A 22,914-nucleotide genomic window follows, 5' to 3' on the forward strand; every position below is an offset into this window, starting at 1 on the left:
TTTTAAAGGTGAGTGCTTAAGTTAAATTCTCCCTGACATTATTGTCAATTAACAACTTTCAAATCGGGGGAGCTTCCCAGATGACTCAGTGGTAAAGAATCTGCCTACCAAAAAGGAGACACAAGTTTGATCCCTGGGTCAGGAAGATCCCCTGGAGAAGGAAATGGCAACCCACTCCAGTATTTCTGCCTGAGAAACCCCATGGACAGAGGAGCCTGGCAGGCTATAGTCCATGGGGTCACAAAAGGATCAGACACAACTTAGCAGCTAAACAACAACATCAAAATGGAGGAGCATAAAAAGCTTGAAAGTAACCAAGCTCTATTAAACTTGGAGCAAATTAACCAGTTTCTCTAAGCTTCATTATCCTCATCTATAAAATCTGGAGGAAAATAGCAACCATGTAGGATCCCTGCGAGGATTACAGAAGATAGTATATGTTAAGTGACAGCCAGTATTATTATATTAAAGAATAAGGGGAATTGATATTAATAATGCAATTATCATTTGCCTAGTAACACAAGTATTCCCATGATATTAAAATCATTCCTAAAATGTTCTGCAAACTTGTTACAATTATTACCTAACATTATCTAGATAAGCACAGAAGTTCTTTCCCTCCACTTCACTACTTTTATAAATGAAAAACAGATATCAAAGACTCATCTCAGCTTCCAGAGAATTAAGCTATTACCTAAATATCAGTCTGCGAGCAAAGACGAACGGAAGTAGAGAGGAAAGGGTTTTAAAAAAGGCATCTGGGATCACCTGAATAAGAAGGAAGTTCAAAAAGGAGGGGATATTAGGTATAGCTGATTCACTTTGCTGTACAGTAGAAACGAATACCGGAGAAGGCATTGGCCTTCTCCAGTGTTCTTGCCTGGAAAATCCCATGGACGGAGAAGCCTGGTGGGCTGCCGTCTATGGGGTCGCAGAGAGTCAGACACGACTAAAGTGACTTAGCAGCAGCAGCAGCAGAAACTGATACAACATTGCAAAGCAACCATGCTCCAGAAAAATTAATTTTTTAAAATAGGCACCTGGGATCATCAGAGAGCAGGTCCCATTAAGTTCTTAAATGTTCTCATTGTCTAATCTCCCTTACATCCATTTCGGGTTCCTTCTAAGAGTGTGGCAACAGAAGGGGCAAAACCGAAAGGAGACACCTAGTGGCCAAGTGAACTTCCATTCAGACTACAGTTAAACAGCAAATAATAGCTAACAACTTTATAATCCAAGAAATCCTCTTTTTTAGCATGTGCTATGTCAATTGATGCTTTTGAACTGTGGTGTTGGAGAAGACTCTTGAGAGTCCCTTGGACTGCAAGGAGATCCAACCAGTCCATTCTGAAGGAGATCAACCCTGGGATTTCTTTGGAAGGAATGATGCTAAAGCTGAAGCTCCAGTACTTTGGCCACCTCATGCGAAGAGTTGATTCATTGGAAAAGACTCTGATGCTGGGAGGGATTGGGGGCAGGAGGAGAAGGGGACAACCAAGGATGAGATGGCTGGATGGCATCACAGACTCAATGGACGTGAGTTTGAGTGAACTCCGGGAGATGGTGATGGACAGGGAGGCCTGGCGTGCTGCGATTCATGGGGTCGCAAAGAGTCGGACACAACTGAGTGACTGAACTGAACTGATGTAGCTGCATTTTAACTGCTAAGTCAGCCTAACTAGAATTCACTGCTTTTACAGATTGGAAAGGACTCTTTTGAGGCAGGAAGACAGGTTTCTGGAGTTATGCACACACGTGCATGCGTGCATGCTAAGTCGCTTCAGTTGTGTCCGACTCTTTGAAACCCTATGGACTGTAGCCTCCCAGGCCCCTCTGTCCATAGGATTCTCCAGGCAAGAATACTGGAGCGGGTTGCCATGCCCTCCTCCAGCGGATCTTCCCAACCCAAGGATCGAACCCACACCTCTTGAGTCTCCTGCAATGGCAGGCAGGTTCTTTACCACTAGCAGCATCTGTGAAGCTCTGGAGTTATACACACCTGGGTTCAAATTACAGCTCTGCCAAGTGCTCGTTGACTGAACAATACTTTCTAACCTCTTCCACATCATGAACTATGTAGAAAATTATAAAATTTGCAGACCACATTGGAGTAATCAGAAGAGGTGCTGGGGCCAGAGTTCAAACTCTCTACTAACCCACTCCAAGGACTACGGGAACCATTCTCTCCACAACCAAGAATCCATTCCACGCACACCAGTGGGATATGCTCCTGAAGCAATTTACTTAATATTATTGGGCCTTAGTTTCCTCATCTATTTTTACAAATAATACCCATTTTTATGAAGATTAAATGAGATAATGTGTATGAATATATATTCACAAACAAGGGCTTCCCTTGTGGCTCAACTAGATAAAGAATCCGCCTGCAATGTGGGAGACCTGGGTTTGATCCCTGGGTTGGGAAGATCCCCTGGGGAAGGGAATGGCTACCCACTCCAGTATTCTGGCCTAGAGAATTCCATGGGCCATAGAGTCCATGGGTCACAAAGAGTCAGGACACGACTGAGTGACTTTCACTTCACTTCACATTCATAGAATGCACATACTAGCGCATATATAAAGTACTCAATAAATGTTTGTTTTCTTCTTTTACAGTATTTTTTCTTAATAGAACTGCACAAAGATCCTGTTATATCCACAAACTTCCAAACTATACTATATAATTGATAAGGAGTAACAAAAACATAGCTAGTGTTTGAATGTATATTATCAATCAGACAAGGGCTAGGTTGTTACTTCACTGAACTCTTCAAACTACTTTACAAAGCCAGTGTAGTAGATACCTGGGCTTTCCTGGTGGCTCAGTGATAAAGAATCCACCCACCAATACAGGAGACAGAGGAGACTTGGGTTCCATCCCTGGGTCGGAAAGATCCCCTGGAGAAGGAAATGGCAACCCACTCCAGTATTCTTGCCTGGGAAATCCCACAGACAGAGAAGCCTGGTGGGCTACAGTCCATGGGTTCGCAGAGTTGGACACAACTTAACAACTAAACAACAACATAGCAGATACCATCTTTTGCCCACCTAGTACCTATTCTGACCATTTTTCTTACTAACAAAATCCTGATTTTGATGTAGGCAACAATGGGCACATCCAAAAAGTTCGCTATCCCAGACTTCCTCACAGCTGGAGAAGCCATGTGGCGCTGTCCCAGTTGATGAAATTGAACTGCAAGTTTACTATCATGCCAATGGCCACAAGAGTGACCTTGAAAACAGAGCCCCTCCAACCCCAGTCAACTCTGTAAATGACTGGAGCCCCAGCCAGCATCTTGAGTGTCACATTACGAGAGACCCTGAGCCCAGGGTACCCTGCTAAGATGTGTCTGGATTCCTGATCCACAGAAATATAACTGTAAGAGAATAAATATTTGTTGCTTTAAGACATAACAGTTTGCGGTAATCTGTTATACAGCAATGACAGAATCTATTCACCCTCTTTCAGTGAGATGATATGCTTAGAATGGCAGAACAGGCTGCTAAGAGATGCTGGGTGCTCATGACTTTCAAAGGCTGGTCCACCACCACCTATCTCATAATTGAGAGGGGAAAAAAAAAACTTTTATTTCATTAAAAATTAAAATAAATCTTAAGTGACACATTAAGTACTATTATTATTATTATTTTATTATTATTATTCCCAGGTAACACCTAATGGGCTTACATAATACAAACACAAAATAGAAAGCAGTGGTTCTCAGATTTTAATTCAAGGGAATAAAAACAAAAAAGGAACTCAACAGAAGTTACTGGTCAATATAATATGCTCTCGAAGGGTAGATTACAAAAGCACACAGAATGGCTGCATTGTTTAAAAACTACACACACGCAAATATTCACACAAAGGCACGGGGAAAAAAGTCTTGAAGGTCAGAGATCAGAGGTCAGCAAATATTTTTTTGTAAAGGACCAGACAGTAAATACTTCAGGCTGTGGAGGCTGCCAGTTTGTCACAACAGCTCAACTCTCAACTCTGCCGTCACCTGAGAGAAGGCACAGAAAATATGAGCATGAATGAGCACAGCTGTGTTCCAAGAAGGCTTTTTTGTTTCTTTCATTTTTTGGCCAAGCCCCCATGGCACGTGGGATTTTAGTTCCTTCAACAAGGATCAAACATGCACCCTCCGCAGTGGACACGCAGGGAAGCTCAGAAGGCTTTATTTACGGAAACCAAATTTTAAATTTCACATGATTTTCACATGTAATGAAACATTATGCTTCTTTTCATTTTTTCCCCAATCATTTGAAAATGTGAATTCCATTCTTAGCTCAGGGGCTATACAGAAATGTGACGAGCCAGATCTGGTCCACAGGCCATAGGTGACTCACCCCTGTTATAGTCTAAAACAGTCACAGCGAATATGCTTGTCTGGGGAGGAAGACTAAAGGAAAACTTGTACTTTCTTCTTGAAACTTTCAGCATTGTCTGAATATGCCATCATTTTTTTCTAATACTTTTCTTTAAAAGACTTTTTTCGATGTGGACGATTTTTAAAGTCTTTACTGAGTTTGTTACAATATTGCTTCTATTTCATGTTTTGGTTTTTTGGCCTTGAGGCTTGTGGGATCTTAGCTTCTCAATTAGGAATCAAACCCGCACCCCCTGCTGTGGAAGGTGAAGTTTTAACCACTGGACCACCAGGAAGTCCCTACCATCATTTTTATAATTAGAATATGCAGCAAAATTTTGTTTATGTGAGGTAAGAGGAAGGGGAAAAAAAGTTTCTTGGGTGATACAGGGACTTGGGAAATGCACTGAAAAAGTCTATTGACCTGGGTATCACCAGATGAGCAATAAAAACTGTTAACTAAGCCAGAGATAACATTTTCAGTGGCCCTAATGAGTCTCCAAAGTGGACAGAAAGTATCTGTCATACAAAGAAGTGATATGAAATGGAGAGTTGAGGCAGACTGGGGAACCGAGCATGATATGTGCTCATAAAAAATAAAACTCTGCACACTGACCAGAAACACAGAAAAGCCTGAAAACAGAACACAAAGCACTTCTTTAAGCCCATATGTATGTGAGAAGCCTCACACCTTCAGAAGATAGCCACTGAGCAGAAGCATAACACGGAAACACAATTCATGATAAAAATTCTCCTTTGTAACTTTGGCCAGATTGTATGTAAAATTCTTTAGGATCACAAAACTGATGTCACTGATGATCTCTAGTCACTATGTCCAGCTCGTAAAAAAAAAAAATACACTCTACGCCAATCCAGGTAACTACATGTGTAACACTCAGCTTTATAGGCATTGTGTCATAAAGCCATTCCAGCTGTCATCATTCCCGTAGAAAAACAGCAAGACAGGGAAAACACAAGTTCTGGTGCTTCTTGTTAACATTTACCAGATGATCCTAGGGGTTAGAGATGACACTGCTAAATATTCATGTCAGAACACAAGGCCGGCGTCTCCCTCTAATTCTGAAAAGGCACCATATAAAGTACAGAAGAAAGTCAACATAATTACCTTACTTCTTCAAAGCAGATGACTTTTATTTGCTTTCTGGTCTTTCTATGCTTGTCCCTTCTGTACATCAAGGATGGCTCCCCCAGAGATCAAACTTTGTATTTCTCCCTCTTTTCTAATATAGAAAAGGTATTTTTAACCACATGTAAATTTTTCAAGACAATTGTTAGAAACACTAACTTGCACTGTTGTACTGCAGAAACCAATACAACATTGTAAAGCAATTTTTCTTCAATTAGAAATAAATTGAAAAAAAAAAGAAGCACTAATAGGCATGAATAAGAGCTGTCACCTTATAGACTTTAAAATGGTGAATTTTATGTCATGTAAATTACACCTCAATTTTTTTTAACACAGGCAAAAAAATACAACCATAGTGATAAAAAAAAGAGAGAGACAGAGAAAGAGAGAGGGGATGGGAAATGTGACCCCCAACAGAAGTAGCTAATTCAAAAACTTCTAAATTTCTTTTGGATGATTAGATGTTTTGAACTATCCATGTCTCTTCCTCCCTTCTATTCACACACAAAGTAGGCATCTCATTTCATCAGTCCTTTGACTTGCAGTTTTCACCTATAAAATAACAGCAAGAATATTTTTCTTTGGCTAACTCACAGGATTATGGGAATTAAATTGAAAGAGATAAAAAACTGACAGTAGGGCTTCCCTAATGGCTCAGACAGTGAAGAATCTGCCTACAATGCAGGAGACCTGGATTCAAACCCTGGATCAGGAAGATCCTCTGGAGGAGGAAACAGCAATCCACTCCAGTACGCTTGCCTGGAAAATCCTAAGGACAGAGAAGCCTGACGGGCTACAGTCCATGGGGTCGCAAACAGTCAGACACCGCTGAGCGACTAACACACACAGACACAAGTGCTGGCAAGGGTGCAAAGAAATTAGAACCTTTTTTACATTGCTGTGGGCATGTAATATGGTACAGTTGCTTTAGAAAACAGTGTAGCAGTTCTTCAAAAGTTTAAACACAGAATTACCATATAACTCAGTAATTCCACTCCTGGTATATACCCAAAAGAAATGAAAACACATCTATACAAAATCATGTTCACAAGTGTTTATAGCAGCATTATTCATAATAGCCAAAAAGTTAAAACAACAAATGTCTGTCAAGTGATGGATGGGTAAATAAAATGTGCTTTATCCATAAATGGAACATTATTCAGCCGTTAAAAAAAATGAAGTATTCACACATTCTACACCATGGACAAATGACAAAAACATACAGATTATGTTAAGTAAAAGCCACTAGTCACAAGAAACCATGTATTTTATGATTCCACTTATATGCAATGTCTCTATGGAGAAGGCAATGGCACCCCACTCCAGTACTCTTGCCTGGGAAATCCCATGGACAGAAGAGCCTGGTAGGCTGCAGTCCATGGGGTCGTGAAGAGTCGGATACGACTGAGCGACTTCACTTTCACTTTTCACTTTCATGCACTGGAGAAGGAAATGGCAACCCACTCCATTATTCTTGGCTGGAGAATCCCAGGGACGGGAGCCTGGTGGGCCGCCGTCTATGGGGTCACACAGAGTCGGACACGACTGATGTGACTTAGCAGCAGCAGCAATGTCTCTAATAGGCAAATCTATAAACAGAGAAAATAGATTCCCACATGGCTCAGTGTTAAAGAATCTGACTGCCAGTGCAGGAGATGCGAGAGATGCAGGTTCGATCCCTGGGTCGGGAAGATTCCCAGGAGGAGAAAATAGCAACCCAACAGGCTGCAGTCCATGGAATTACTAGTTGGACATGACTGGATGGGGAATGACAACACATGGGTACAGGGTTCATTTTAGAGGTGAAAAAAATGTTCTAAAGTTCGATTTCAGTGGTGATAGTTCCAAGATCTTGTGAATAGGCAAAAAAGAAAAAAAAAAAAAACACCATAAACACTGAATTGTATACTTTAAATGGGCAAACTGCACATACGCAAATTATATTTCAACAAAGTTCTTTTTCTTTGAAAAGAACAGTCATCTCTAAGTGGGCAGCTGGGGAGGAATAAAGGGGAGAGATGTTATTTCCCATCATAATCCCTGTTGTTGTTGTTTATTCACTAAATCATGTCCAACTCTTTGCCACTCCATGGACTATAGCCCACCAGGATTCTCTGTCCATGGAATTTCCCAGGCAAGAATACTAGAGTGGGTTGCCATTTCCTCCTGCAGGAGATATTCCCGACCCAGGGATCATGTACTGGCAGGCAGATTCTCTACCACTGAGCTACCAGAGAAGCCCCATAATCCCTCTGCACAATGTGATTATATTTTACATATGAATATTATTAATATGATGAAAAAGTAAAAATAATTATTGGAAAAAGTACATGCAAAATAGTACAGATATCATCGAGGACACACATTCTTTGCTCATAAAGTCAAACTAAGAGAAACAACACTCTGCCCTAGAAAGTACCACACAGGTAAAATCAGGGCTTTCCTGGTGGCTCTGAAGGTAAAGAGCCTCCTCACCTGCAAGGGAGACCTGGGTTCAATCTCTGGGTCAGGAAGATCCCCTGGGGGAGGACATGTCAGCTCACTCCAGTATTCTTGCCTGGAGAATCCCCAAGGACAGAGGAGCCTGGGGATTGCTGTTAGGTTAAGAAGGAGCATTCTCACGAACATGTGGTGTGTGTGCACGTGTGTGTGTGTACACATGACTCTCTTTCACACAGAGAAACAAGTAAAATACACCCATTGTACAAAATGAAAAATATATTCTCAGGACATCGTATCAACCCTTCTGCAAGTATTAGCATAGCCCCCCTATTGGCAAAAACTGCACTGGGCCGTGTGTTGTAGCAACACATCAGACGAGGTCCTGGCTCTCCAGAACTCACCATCAAAGAGCCACCGACGACACCAGGGCAACAGTGAAGTCCTAAGTGATCAGAAACCAAACTAAACGTAAGTGGGCACAGTGGAAGGAAGGATTTGCAGAGGCAGAAACTTTCGAAGTAAATCTTGAGAAGATGCACGATTCTCCCCGAGATGAACTCCAGGGAAGGAAGACAGCGGGTTGCAGGGGTGAACAAAATACAGAGTAAACAGATACGCCTGGAAGTGGGGAGGCGGAGAGGGCTAGAGCCAGGAGGGGAAGGTTAAGTTAGATAGTGGTCTGGAAATATGCATGCGTGCATCTGTGGCACTTGGACTTTATTCCTACAGTCAACACCATTTAACTAAGACCTACAGTGAATTAAGACCACAGCCAAACAGTAAGAAAACCCATTCTGTTAGATAAGTAAAAGATAGACTGGCAAGGACAGAGGACGCATGTGGAAAAGAAGGAAAGGAGAGTGGCCAAAAAAAAAACAAACAGCTCAGAAGCTGTTACGAATTTCTTTTGTTTCGTCACTAAGTCCTGTCTGACTCTCTGTGACCCCATGGACGGCAGCACACCAGGCTTCCCTGCCCTTCACTGTCTCCCGGAGTTTGCACAGTCATGTCCACTGAGTCGGTGATGCCATCCAACCACGTCATCATTTTGAGATCATTTACACTGGAGCAGAGTCAGAAGGAATGAGCAGGGGTCAGATTTTAGAGCTGCTGATAAACTGAAAGACAGTCACAGGCTGAAGATGGATGGGGAGGGAAAGGAATGGTAACCCAAGACTTTTGGAAAGAAAGCGATACTGACTTGGGTAAGGGCAGAAATTGCTAATTGCCACTAAGCTAGGAGTTTGACCTGGTTTTATCCAATAGACCAGAGTACTGAAAGAGTGCAGTTGACTTTTCTCAGCACAACATACAGCATGGACTCAGGGGCCAGCCAGCCTGTGTTCAAATCCAGCTCTACCAGTACTAGCTGGAGATCTTCAAGCACACGATTTAATTTCTCTGTCCCCAGTTTCATCTGTAAAACAGTGGTAATTAAAAGGCCTATTTCATAGGGATACCATGAGTATTAAAGGAGATAAAGTGATTAGAAAAGTGTCTTGCAAATATTAAGTGTGCTAACAGCACTTGCTATTTCTACTATGTATGGTATCTGCATAGCGACATATCAACTCCATTTTATACAACAGGCAACTGAGGCTTAGGGAAACCCAGGTTCTTACACAGCTAGTTGAAGGCAAAAGCCTTTATCTCTCTGGCTTCAAAGGCAATATATTTCCACTGTGCTATGCTACCTCCAGAGCTGCTGATACAATCGCCACTACATCCATAGGAAGAGCTGACTTGCTTGTGCCTTGATTTCCAGGAGAACCTAAGTAAAAAGGGTGGTCAATTCATCTGTTTCTGAGAAGAACTGGCTCCTGCATCTCAGGACTCAGGTGAGGCTGTCACCTCCTCCAAGAGACCCTTCCCTGACCCCTGAGTCTGTGTCCACTGATGTCCGCTCAGTGCAGAGGAAATGGTACTGTCGCCGATTCTGAGCACTAATGCCATTGTGCTGAAACTACGCCCTAATCTCTCTATCCTACTGGTCTACCAACCTTGTGAGTTTGGGGACTGTCCATCTTATTCACTACAAGATCTTCAGCTTTGACCAACAACTCACAACAGCTTAACTGAAAGTGCCAGTTAAACTTGCTACATGATTGATACCAATTTCCAATCCCAGTTTTATATGTATTTGTCCCAAAAGGTTATATCATACACATATATATTATTTTGTATACATACAGAAACTAAGGCTACACTGCTTGGTCATTCCAGAATAAAAGATAAAAATCTCTTTCCCACTCATATGTTAATTGAGTGTGGCAGAAACCACGCCTGCTTACTCATCAGCTCTTCCTTCTCTTTGACCTCAACAAAGGAGCAATGAGCACAGCTCCACAGAATGGATTATGAGTGTTCCAACCCATGGATGGCATCTTAGTCAGCACGGGCAGTCAAAACAAAACACCGCAGACTGGGTGGCTTAGCCGAATTTTATTGCTTAGCGTTCTGGAGGCTGGAAAGTCCAAGACAGAGGTGCTGACAAAGTAGGTTTAATTCTGAGACTTCTTCTCTTGGCTTGTGGGCAGCCCCATCTCGCTGTATGCTCATATGGCCTTTTCTTGGTGTGTGTACAGAGAAAGAGTGAGCTCTCTGGTATCACTTCTTATGAGGGCACTATCCCACCATGAGGGCTATATCCTCCTGACCTCATCTGACCCTAATTACCTCCCCAAAACCCCATTTCCAAGTACCATCACATTGGAGGTTAGGGTTTCAACAAATAAGTTTTGAGGGAACACAAACATTCACCCATAACACGTGGAAATATCATTCACTTCTGCTAGATCCTAGATTCCCCAGCCCCCTCTGCAACGGGAATGGTCATGCAGTCCAGCACTGGCCAAAAGGGCATAATGAGGAGTCTGCTAGCAGCTCTGTGGGAAAGATTTTCCACCAAATATAAAACCCCCTTTATCTTCCCACCCTCTTCCAGCCTTGAACAGTTACATGAGGACATGATGAATGGCGCTACTGAAACCATCTTGTGATCACGAGGTTAAGCCAACAGACCAAAAAGTCCCTGTGCTAAAGATGAAGAGCAGAAAATAGAAAGTACCAGCATCCTCGGTTATATTACTACGCCACTGCTCCAGAAGACCTTCCTTCTTTCAGACAGCTTATGATGTGTAACGAGTCCTGTTTAACACACTGTTAGACAGAAATTCTGTTACTTGAAGTCAAAGTTTTCAAATTCATACGAAATAGATGCACAAAACTTGTTAATGTACATCTCCTCGAATGTGATATTGACCATTCAAACTGAGTTGTATACATATGGGATTTGCAATCAAGTGAACACCAAGCTCATCTATTCTAGGGGGAAAGAACTGAAGTTTGGAAACATTTAAAAGCCCCAACGTCACCAGAGAATGTCTATTGCTCTCAAATTTTATATGGAAGGTTCATAACATGCAGAACAGAACAGACAGGGCTACGATTACAAATAACTTCCTTTAAAAAAATAAGAGATTCAATCTCTTATTCATAAGAAACCTAAATAAACAGAGCAGAAATCAAGAATCTGAAGTTGTGGTACTATTCAGTTTTTTTACCACTTACAAATGATGTTCAAAACTAAGGAGAAAGAAAAGGTCAGGCAGGGATCTTCATTCTTAGACTTGATCTGGTAATACCACTAACCACCCACCCCACCCCCACACAAAAAAAACGGGTTTTTTTTTTTAGCATTTTTCCATTCTGTACACTTTTTAAAAACTGTTTTGTCATGAGTTGATTCAAATTAGAAAAATAAACCAACTTCCAAAAATACCTTCAATGTGTGGAACCCGTGTGCTTCTTCTTATTATTATAAGCCATAATATGTGGCTTAAGTACTCTTTGTTTCATTGCTGCTACTGCTGTGCGCTTTCCAGCTTCTTTCCAGTCAGTTTTCCATGAATACAAAATTCTTTTGTTCTGGCTAAAGTAAGTTTCATTTTAAGATTTAAAGTTCTAGAGGAAATCCTTACACAACATTATTAGTGATACCTCAAGAGTGTTGCCATGGTAGACGGGAGACAAACCCACCCTTTTCCCAAGACACCTAGAAGTGTCACATATCACTTCTTTTGTTATCTCCATATGATTCATATTTCCAGATGACTGGTTAAACCACACCATGACTGTCTTTAAAAAAAGCCTTAAATTACATCAAACGTCTCAAAATAACTACAGCTTTTTCTCAAAGTTCTCAGATTCTGTCCTCAAACCCGTCAGCAAAATACATCTAACTAAGGAGAAAAATTCTCCTTCACTGAGGAGTGGCTAATTCTCTAGTTTTCCAAAGGGGCATCTCCTCTAGGACTATAAATTCTACGGTAGCCCTGTATTAATTAAGTTCACCTGTAGAGAAGTTTCAGCCAAGCAATGTTGGTGCCATACAAATGAAGATTAAATCAAACTCTGAAAGATGAGCTCCCTCTAGGGTTTGAGTCTTAGGACTCTGCCAATGGGCTTCTCTGGTAGTTTAGATGGTAAAGAACCTGTCTGCAATGCGGGAGACCCAGGTTTGATCCCTGGGTAGGGAAGGTCTCCTGGAGAAGGGAATGGTAACCCTTACTCCAGTATTCTTGCCTGGAGAATTCCATGGACAGAGGAGCCTGTCGGACTCCTCTACAGTCCATGGGGTTGCAAAGAGACACGACTGAGCAAATAACACACACACACCACACACACACACACACACACACACACTCTGCCAACAGACTATTACAGGGTTGTGACTGGAGCCCCTCTGAGTCCTCATATCTCTCTTAAGAAGCCAGACTCCTTTCTTCCCTCGTTCATTCATTCCTTCTGCCATAACATTATTCCCTCTTCCCCTGGACCCAGCACATTTCATGGGAAGCCAAAAATGTCAAACATTTCTATGGATAAACAGAAATCTCCCAGCCTTTCTGTTTGTTTTAATGTTTGCTGTTGGTATGAGAGGTGACAACGTGCCTCAGGCACCTGTCTCTCCATCCAGGCCAGGCAGGTCATCTTCCTTTCATCAGAAAGGAGGGGAGGTCATCACATTTTAGTGCATGTTGACACCACTGCTAATAAAAGCAAGATAAGAAGTCAATGCCCTTAAGATGCCTTAACCTCTCCCTCACCTAAAACAAGAGATTTCAGTTTCTCCTCTGAAGTTGGAACCAGGAAGTGATCTGACACCGCGCAGCCTTAACCACACAGACATCTACCAGGTAATCCAAGAGAAAGCTGTGAAGCGCAGGAGAGACCTTAACTCAGAAAGTTATTCCTCTTTCCTTTGGGCAAGTAAGATGGTTCCTTTAAGAAAGCAAAAGTGAATCAGGATACTGGCTTCTCAAACAAAAAAGCAGAGGCAAGAATCAGATCCATTTTGAATCACTCATCTGAAAATAGTACTAGTGAACTTAGCTGCTAATTCATAGCTTTCAAATTTTTGTAACATTTTGAACCATTAATTCAAAAGAAATCTTCTCCAAAAGTATAAACATTAAAAAAAAATACATAAAAAGAAGCCAAGCCATTCGCAGGCCTCCACCTCCTGGAGCAAAGTCCTAGAAGTGCCCAGGACACAGGTTGCAATTGATGCACCAGGGACCACGTCTCACTCACTTCAGCTGTGTCCGACTTTTTGCGGCCCCATGGACTGTAGCCCACCAGGCTCCTCTGTCCACGGTATTCTCCAGGCGAGAATACTGGAGTGGGCTGCCATTTCCTCCTCCAGAGGATCTTCGCAACCCAGGGATCGACCCCGGGCCTCTTGTACCTCCTGCATCAGCAGGTGGGTTCTTTCCCGCTAGCGCCACCTGGGAAGACCACGTACCATTTGAAAAGGGCAGAACTTGAGATTTGCGGTTTGTTTGTTTGATTCTCTCTCTTCTTTTGTCTTCTCTTAATAGCCATACTGAACACTCCCCTTGTTGTTGTTCAGTCACTAAGTCATGTCTGACTCTGCAGTCCCAAGGACTGCAGCCGGCCAGGCTCCTCAGTCTTCCTCTATTTCTTAGTTTGTTCAAATTCATGTCCATTGAGTTGGTGATGCTATCTAGCCATCTCATCCTTTGTCGCCCCCTGCTCCTAATCTAAGAAACACACTAGCACAAAGAAGATATTCAATACTTTTTACAGCCTATCTTGACAATGATTTATACACCTTTTCCAGAAGGTAATTTGGTAATATGCATCTAAAAAATAATACAATCTCTTGACCTCATTGTTCACAGTTTCTAGAAATGTATTCATTTAAATAAATAAATAAATAATGCACCTAAAGATGTCTGAACAAACACAGCATTATTTATGTTAATAAAAGTAAATGAAATAAGCTAAATGGTCAACAATAAGGAACTGCTTAACTAATTATTATGGACATATGAAGTGTCTACCATGCTTTGGCATTAAAATGCTGCTAATATAATTTTTTTTAATGCATGACAACTCTTTACAGTGTCAGCTGGAAAATGTAAAGACACATGGATGGATTAGATATATTATAAAGTTTACTTATTGACTGAACTAGATACTAAATTTAGTGCTATCTTCCTTGGCCAAAAATACATAGCATGCTGGATTATTTTAAAAGGCAACATAAAAGTTTATCTGGAGCTAGTTTACTCACCGACACTATATCCTAGTAGCATTATAATTATTCAGAAATTAACATAATATACTGTTTCCTAATGTGTTCACACTCCATCCTCAGTGTCCTTTAATATGATGTTGGTTATTTGAGGCAGGCCTAAGGGAAGAAATCCCACTAACAGTAGTGGAATACTTTGACCTAAGGTGTCTTCAAAAGGCATATATCCACTCTGATCATATTTAAACTCCATGATAAATCTGTTCGTAAACAATTCTGTACATTAAGCCACAACAGATGACAGTTTACAGAGAGTTTGTTTTGTTCCAGATACTAAGTCAGGTACTGAAAATACAAGAGCTGAATAAAAACACAGTCTTTGCCTTTGAGGAGCTCAATGAACTAGCCATGTAAATGGACAAACAGGTAAACAGTGAGGTTAAAGGTAAGAAGCAGATGAAACACTAAGGGCAGCAGAGTCAGATAAGTCTCAGAAGAGGTGGCACTGAAGGCCACTGTTGACAGAAATCTCATTTTCTCATTCTCTTAGTGCCAGTGAGGTGGGAGAAGAGTCCAGGGAGGAAAAAGTCATGTGTCAAGGCACAGAAGCCAAGTACGTTCAGGACTGCTTTGCTTTCTTATAGGAGGGTACCAGGTATGAAGTTGCAGGGGGAGAGGGGAGAGGCCAGGGGTCAAGCCCAGATAATGAAGGAGACCGAAACAACAGAAACCTCATATGGCAAGCCCAAGGGCCTGAACTTCTAACATGCAGCCAGTGGCAAACCTCTGAGAAATGGTAAATAGTGGACTCTTGCCTGGAGAATCCCAGGGATGGGGGAGCCTGGTGGGCTGCCGTCTATGGGGTCGCACAGAGTCGGACACGACTGAAGCGACTTAGCAGCAGCAGCAGCACGGCCACTTTACACATCTAAAGCTGGCAAGAGAGACAGACCACAGGCTAGGAGCCTACGGAATTTTTTTTTTAATGGCATGAACACAGGAGTGACATGAAGATGAAGAGAGGAGAGAGAGTGGGAGGGAGAGTGGGAAGGAGAGAGAGAGGGAGGGAAGGAGAGAGAGAGGGAGGGAAGGAAGGGAGACATTAGCACAGAGGTCAGAACGTGGTGACCAGCTGGGTGAGGGGCAGGAGAAAGAAGTGTGATCCCCTTTCATATGGAAGCCCTTCTCCCATCCTCCCAGGGCCTTCTCTCTCCCCTGACCAGGTCTCTGCTCAAAGAATCCTCCACTGAGAGCTCTTTCCTGACAACACAAACAATCCTTGATCCTCTCACCCTACTTTATTTTTCTCCACAGCCTTTAGAACTATGAAAGAAGTAATTATTTGCTGGCTTGTTTATCAGCTGTCTCTACTTGCAGAATCTGAGCTCCATGAAGGCAGGTACCATCAGTCTATTGGTTCATGGCTGGATTCCAGAACTCAGAATACAGCCCAGCACAAAGTGAGAGCTCAGAAAATATGGGGTTGTCCAAAAAGTTCATGCAGGTTTTTCCATAAGCTGTTATGGAAAAATCCTGATGAACTTTTTGGACAACCCAATATTTGTGGAGTAAGCAAACGAGGGAGAAGGCAGGCAGGTCACTCAGATTTGTGGTGTGAGTGCTTGACTAAAGTGTGATATTATGAACTAAGATCAGTAACACTGGGGGCGCAGATGAAACACAAAGACAGAGAGTCTTGAGTTCTAGAGTATGCTAACTACCCAAGCATTGCCTTAGGACTATATCATAAATCTTTCCTGCTAAGAAAAAGACAAAAAAGAAATCAGGAAGTACCTACAGGGGTCCCAGAGGTCTGCACAAAAGCAAGTACTTTTCAGAACAAAGTTAAGACAGTTGAACTGAGGTAGATAAACCTAGAGCCTGTTTTACAGGGTGAAGTAAGTCAGAAAGAGAAAAACAAACATCATATATTAACACATACATACAGAATCTAGAAAAATGATACCAATGAACCTATTTGCAGGGCAGGAATAGAGACACAGACATAGAGAACAGATTTGTGGACTTGCCGGGGAAGGAGAAAGTGGGACGAACTGAGAGAGTAGCCCTTAAGCATACGCATTACCATGCATGAGACAGATAGCTAGTGGGAAGCTGCTAGATAACACCGGGAGCCCAGCCTGGTGCCCTGTGATGACCTAGATGGGTGAGATGGGGGTTGGGAGGGAGGCTTGAGAGGGAGGGGATATATGTATACGTAAGGCTGATTCACAATGTTGTAAGGCAAGAAACCAACACAACATTGTAAAGCAATTATCCTTCAGTTAAAAATAATTTTTTAAAAAACTTTTCAAACAAAATCTCCTGTCATCCTCACTGACATTAGTACCCCTATTTCTGCAAATAAAGAACCTGAGAATAAAGGGTTAACTGACTTATCCAAGATGACACAGTTGAATGTGGCAGAAGCAAAACGAGAATTTGCAACCATTTACTACACAAAGCTAGAAGCATATCAAGTTTGATTTCCAGCATTTTTCATATGCGTTAACAATATGGGAGGCTGCCCCTCATCCTTCTCCACCTCAGGATGCTTTTTAATTCAGTCTCAGATGAATTTCTTCAGTCTCAGAAGAAAAGATGGCTTTCACCACCATATTTTTCTCTAAGAAACACCTTGCCTAACACTGACCTCTGAAGTTTCTAAGACTTGCTCACAGCCAATGAAACTCTTATGTTTGAAATCCTTTACTATGAGAAGAAGAAAAAAAAAGTCTTATCATCCCTTTGTAAATTATTTTGAAGTTCAATCCCTGCTTTACGAATCACACAAACTGACCTTGCATCCCTTTGCAAAATTACATAAATACTAAAGTAAACGTTTCATCCTATCAGTGAACCCCAGGTATCACTGGGGGAGCATCAAGTCCCTTAAGCAAAATGGCCAAAAGCTGATAGAATATGCAAGACAAGTCCGAGAGCTTAACTGGCCGAGCTGCTCAGATTCATGTTGTGCTGTTTGAAACTCAGACCACAGGAGACAACAGTTCACTTCTTTTCACCGTGGCAACAGATTCAACCTCTTGGCCCTGTGAAAGTCATCTGAATATATTTAAGCAAAAGAAAAATGAAAAGAGAGAAAGAGAGAGAGAGAAGAAGAGGGGAGAAACTTCCGGATGGAAGATATATTCAGCCCTCTGATTTTATATGCACATTTGATCATGCTGTTGACAGCCTTGGAAGTTAAGTAATATGGACTGCTGCACAGAGGTTTCAAACCTTGATGGAAACCAATGGCAGGCTCCTTTTGACAGCCAAATAATGACAAGCACGTTGCAGGCCAATGCCCGTCATTCACCAACATCTCCAACCTGCTCCAACCACTGCACAGCGACTAAGTGGAGGGTCAGAGGTTAAGCTCCAAGAAGCCAGCAATGAAGGGCAACTGTCATGCACCACTGCCTGTGGTGAAGCGGCCAGGAGTGGCTGTCTCTTCCACAACATGCAAAACGGTCTCATTCTGTCCAGGCAGAGACACATTTGAAGGTCCTAAATGAGACCATTGCCAATTCATGAAGCTCCAGACTGACAGCATGCCATTCAAGCTGTCTCCGATTTGACTTTTTTTTTCTCCCTATTTCAAATCACAAATCCATGCAAAGTACACAGTTAAGCAGAACTCTTCAGCCATGGTTTTAAGCATCACTAGGCTTTTAGACACCAACGTAGTCTCAGACACATACACCTTCTCAGAGCCTAAAGAAGAGAAAGAAAATGCAAAATTAATGTATTCTTCTTCAGGGAGTTTCTAATAAAGCATATCATTCAAAACGGCACAGAAGAACCCAGGTGCCAGTTCTCTAGGAAAGTTCCTAAGCATCAAAAGAAAAGAAAAGAATCTTGAAAATGAATTATGTCACCTTAATATCACATTACTGTGAGAACATAAGAATGTAACATATGGAATTTTATTTAATGAAAGCAATATAATTTTAAGTATATAGTAACATCAATATTTTTTATAATATTTTTTGCATTGGTCCCAAAAATATAGTTCACAAATGATTCAAAGTTTAGCACACAATACAAATACATCCTTCTACCATACTGGGATTTAATGCTGTTTTACACAGTGGAATTACATGACCCCACTCAGATATGTGTGTTAACATATTAACAGAGAGATTTCTTCTTTATTTTTATTGAGTAAAAAGAATGTTTCATCTTATTCCGAAGCTATATGACTGTCACTGAAAGTGACTGGCTAGGATCAAGAATTAATTTAAACAACTCTTTTTACACCCTTTTCACCATCAATGAGATTTCTATCCACAAATAAAGCCATAAGTGGCCCTCAAAAGAGAAAGCCTTAGAGGTATGAACGTGAAAATGAACTTTATTTGAAGGTGTTGGTCTTCACCAACTGAAGCACTAACTAGTCAGTCTTTAAGCTTTGATCACTATCACCTACTCTTCCTTAATGAAGTCTGAGGAGAGGAGATAACCTATCAACTCTAAAGAACAAAGCTTACAAAGACACACAATTACTAAAGCTTTTACAGTCAGAGGTCAACTAACTGCCCTTTGCTGTAGCAATAAGAACATAGCTAGTCTCTAGTACAGAGAGGCAGATAGCCAAACAAGAGCTACTTTAAGCATGTGTGAATGTGTAATGTACCAACCTTCTACTCCCAGGCAAAACCAGAAATTATGGTATATAAACTTAGATTACTATTTGTAACTCTGATCAAGAAAAATACTTCAAGCCACAAGTGCTTATTGTTTAAAATAAAGAAACCAAGCAAGAATTCTGAAATACAAGAGACATGATTAAGAATTTGAATATGAGATAACTTCTCTTTCCTGAGGGATAAAAATCTAGGGGGAAAAAATCTCTTAGTTCGTATTCAGGCAAGTATGGTACACAAAAATCACAAAGGCTGAATTCCAAGACAGGAATTTCTTCCCCAAATCCCTTTATTTTAAACCTGGGTTGCAAACCCCCAAGTTTAATGTGAACTGACACAGGACAAATAAAAGGAAATACTTCGTTAGGAATTACAGAGTCAACTGATGGCACTCATATTCTTAAGGGAAGATACAGAGCAAAATTTTAAATGGTTTCAAAAACAGATTAGCTGCTTAATCAGTCAGAGATTCACAATAGGTAACAAAGTTAAACTAAGAATTTTGGAGAGTCAGATCCTTGGGCAGATCCCAAGGATAAAAAAATTCACTTGGATGAGTCCAATGCTCCAATTATTAAAATATTGGCAAAGTCAATATTACAGGAAAAAGAAAGTGTGATGCCTGAATCTGTCATTGACAAGCCCAGATTAAGAGGACAAGGCTAAATTCCCTCCTCAGGCCTTCCTCCTCTGTGACGTTGCATGGAGGGTCCCCACATTCACGTAGATGCCATAGAGAACATCAACCTGTGGTCCTAATATCCATCATTTATTTTCCCCTTCAAATATCTTATGGGGGCAGGGTTGTCCTTTGATGGACAAAGGAATGCATCAAAATGGCATTTTCTTGGAAAGAAACGCATTTGATTTATATCCTCAAAAGATCAGGATGACAACTGCTCTGTTTCACTTTCCCCATTCACTCCCTATAATCCTCCCGTACCTTTCCACATATCCCAAAGTTCAATATCAAAAAGGTTCTTTCATATATACACATAAGATTTAGCAAGATTCAAAAGAAAAAAATCGAATTAAACAACAAGTTTCTACTATACAGTACAGGGAACTACACTCAATATCCTGGGATTAAATCATAATGGAAAATATAAAAAGATGCATGTGTATGCACGTCACTTTGCTATACAGCAGAAATTAACACGCTGTAAATCAACTGTACTTCAATTTTTTTTTTTAATTGCTTGATGTGGCTGGATTCAGCAACATTCACAAGCAGTCAGATTAGTAACCCTGCTATTTGAAGGTTCCACAGATCAGGGAAAGTGAGCACAACACCCACAGGAAGGATGAAGGCTGAAGAATGCGGCCTCAACAGTAGCCTGGTATTTGCTCCAGGTGCTGAGAGAAGCCCAGAGTCCCGTTAGACCTGACCAACGTTACTCTCCCTCCTCTACCATGTGCCTTTTTTGTTAGATCCTCAGCGATGCAGCTTCCCTAGTGGCTCAGATGGTAAAGAATCTGCCAGCAATGCAGGAGACTCGGGTTCAATTCCTAGGTTAGGGAAGATCCCCTGGAGAAGGGAATGGCTACGCACTCTAGTATTCTTGCCTGGAAATTTCCACGGAGAGAGGAGTCTGGTGGGCTACAGTCCATGGGCTGGGCAAAGAGTCGGACACAACTAAGTGACTAACATTTTCACTTTTCAGTGATACAGTGAAATAGCATTTAATTTCATCTTTCTTTTGTAAATGAAAGCAAAAAGCTGTAAGCTTAAACCTCAAATAATTATGGAAATATTGCTACGTGCTGGGAGCAGAGGTGGTGGGGAGGAGCATTAAACTAAATTTAAACTAAATGGAGGAACTGCTTTCTCCATGTCTGATTCCATAATGTGAAATGCTCACTGAAAGCCTAGTGGTGGTTTAGTCACTAAGTTGGGTCAAACTCTTGTGACCCCATGGACTGTCAGGCTCCTCTACCCATGGGATTTTCCAGGCAAGAATACTGGAGTGGGTTGTCATTTCCTTCACCAGGAGATCTTCCTGACCCAGGGACAGAACACTGGTCTCCTGCATTGCAGGCAGATTCTTTACTGACTAAGCTACCAGGGAAGCCTAAGCCCTTTGAGATCCTTGGTTTAGAAGATGAGTGAACCCAAGCTGGGACCCTGCTTTCCTCCTTTTGACAGAACAAAAGCCAGACACACTCACTTGACCATATTCACTGTACGTTGAACTATACTGTGGAAAGAGTACCAGTTGCCTCTGGGTCATGAAATAGTACTAAAAACTTTATAATCATTCATTGATTTAGTTTTCAGCATACTATATCATTTGAATCCAATGGGAGCATAAAGAGCTATTTGTGAGGTCAACCACGGTACAGACAGATGCTGACATGCTATTGATGGCAAGGTGGAAAGAAATTGCTAAATACAGCAGATCAATACCTCGTTTCACTGTTACAGCCTTCTGCCGACATAAAATATATATCTTTACAGCTACAAAAATAATAATAATGAAAGTGGGAGATAAATGTTTCCCTCAAGGTAAACTATTTGATTAGCTAAGGGCAAAGGTGACACCAGCAGTTACACGAAAGTAACTTTATAGTCTTAAATAAAAACAGGAGGAAGAGCAGTAGATGAAGTGGCAGAATGAACCAGGACACATAGGCGGTTCAGATATAACTCCTTCAAAAAAAAAAACCACAGTGATAGGTAAAGGGCCACCAAAATCTAAGCTTTTCTTATGGTCCACAAATAGAATTTCCTGAGATCTACTCTATCATGTGGGGCTTCAGGTTTGTTTTCTTTTTCTTTTGTAATTTATTTTTAATTAAAGTTGATTTACAACATTGTATTAATTTCTGCTGTACGGCAAGATGATTCAGTCATATACACATATACATATATTTTTAAAATATATTTTTCTATTATGGTTTATCACAGGATACTGATAAATCCCTGCATTATACACTAGGACCTTAGGGACTTTTTTTTTTTAATGTTTCTAAACAGAATATTTTTTGTTGATGGAGAACAAATCAAGAGAGGATGATAAACAAAGGCTCTGTAAAGTTAGAAAAAAAAGAAAAAAACTTCACCTTCCAGGCTATACATGCTTCTTCCATTTGACTGGAAATGTTGAAAACTGTTAGATGGGCTTTGGAAAGATCCCCTGGAGGAGGGCATGGCAACTCACTCTAGTCTTCTTGCCTGGAGGATCCCACGGACAGAGGAGCCTGGCAGGCTACAGTCCATGGGGTCGCAAAGACTCAGACATAACTGAAGCAACTTTGCATGCACCCATGCACGCCCTTGTTAGATACATTAAACAAATTTATACCATGGTTCCTAGCCAGAGGGAGGTTCCAATCTCCCTAGGAAAAAGATAATTACATAAAACACGAATAAGTAGAAATAACAACAAAAATGCCAAATTTAATATAATCAAATGTCAAGATGTCAGGTACCATCCACCAGTAAGTGAGCCACAGGCATCATTAGTGTTATTACCATACATTTCGAAATAGGAAGTAAGGTCAGCAAAGGAAGAGATGAAAAGAATAATCCTCAAAAGGCTTGTGGAAGAGTGGGGAACTTGAGATAACTCCTCAGGGACCCGTGAATCTGACACAGCACCATCACATTAGTTTCTAGTTCTCTGAGATAGAACTTTTTTTTTTTGGTAAATCCTCAGAGTTTGAGCTTAAAAACAACCAAATAAAATTGGCCATCAATTATTTGAGATATAAAGTCTCACAGGAATCTTTAAAAGTTGC

The 22,914-nt window shown here is 41.2% G+C and overlaps 1 protein-coding gene and 1 long non-coding RNA gene across 2 annotated transcripts in view; both read right to left on the reverse strand.

The window, feature by feature from the left end:
- Window positions 1-22,914, reverse strand: part of FTO (FTO alpha-ketoglutarate dependent dioxygenase) — a 426,125-nt gene that overhangs the window by 382,384 nt on the left and 20,827 nt on the right. The window lies entirely within an intron of this gene.
- Window positions 3,716-6,200, reverse strand: LOC120873231. The gene is made up of 2 exons (XR_005723421.1): window positions 5,500-6,200; window positions 3,716-4,007 (listed from the first exon to the last, which is right to left on the reverse strand). It is a non-coding gene; the product is annotated as an uncharacterized LOC120873231 (long non-coding RNA).

Source organism: Oryx dammah, unplaced genomic scaffold (assembly GCF_014754425.2).
Source record: "Oryx dammah isolate SB20612 unplaced genomic scaffold, SCBI_Odam_1.1 HiC_scaffold_13, whole genome shotgun sequence".
NCBI classification, from domain to species: domain Eukaryota; kingdom Metazoa; phylum Chordata; class Mammalia; order Artiodactyla; family Bovidae; genus Oryx; species Oryx dammah.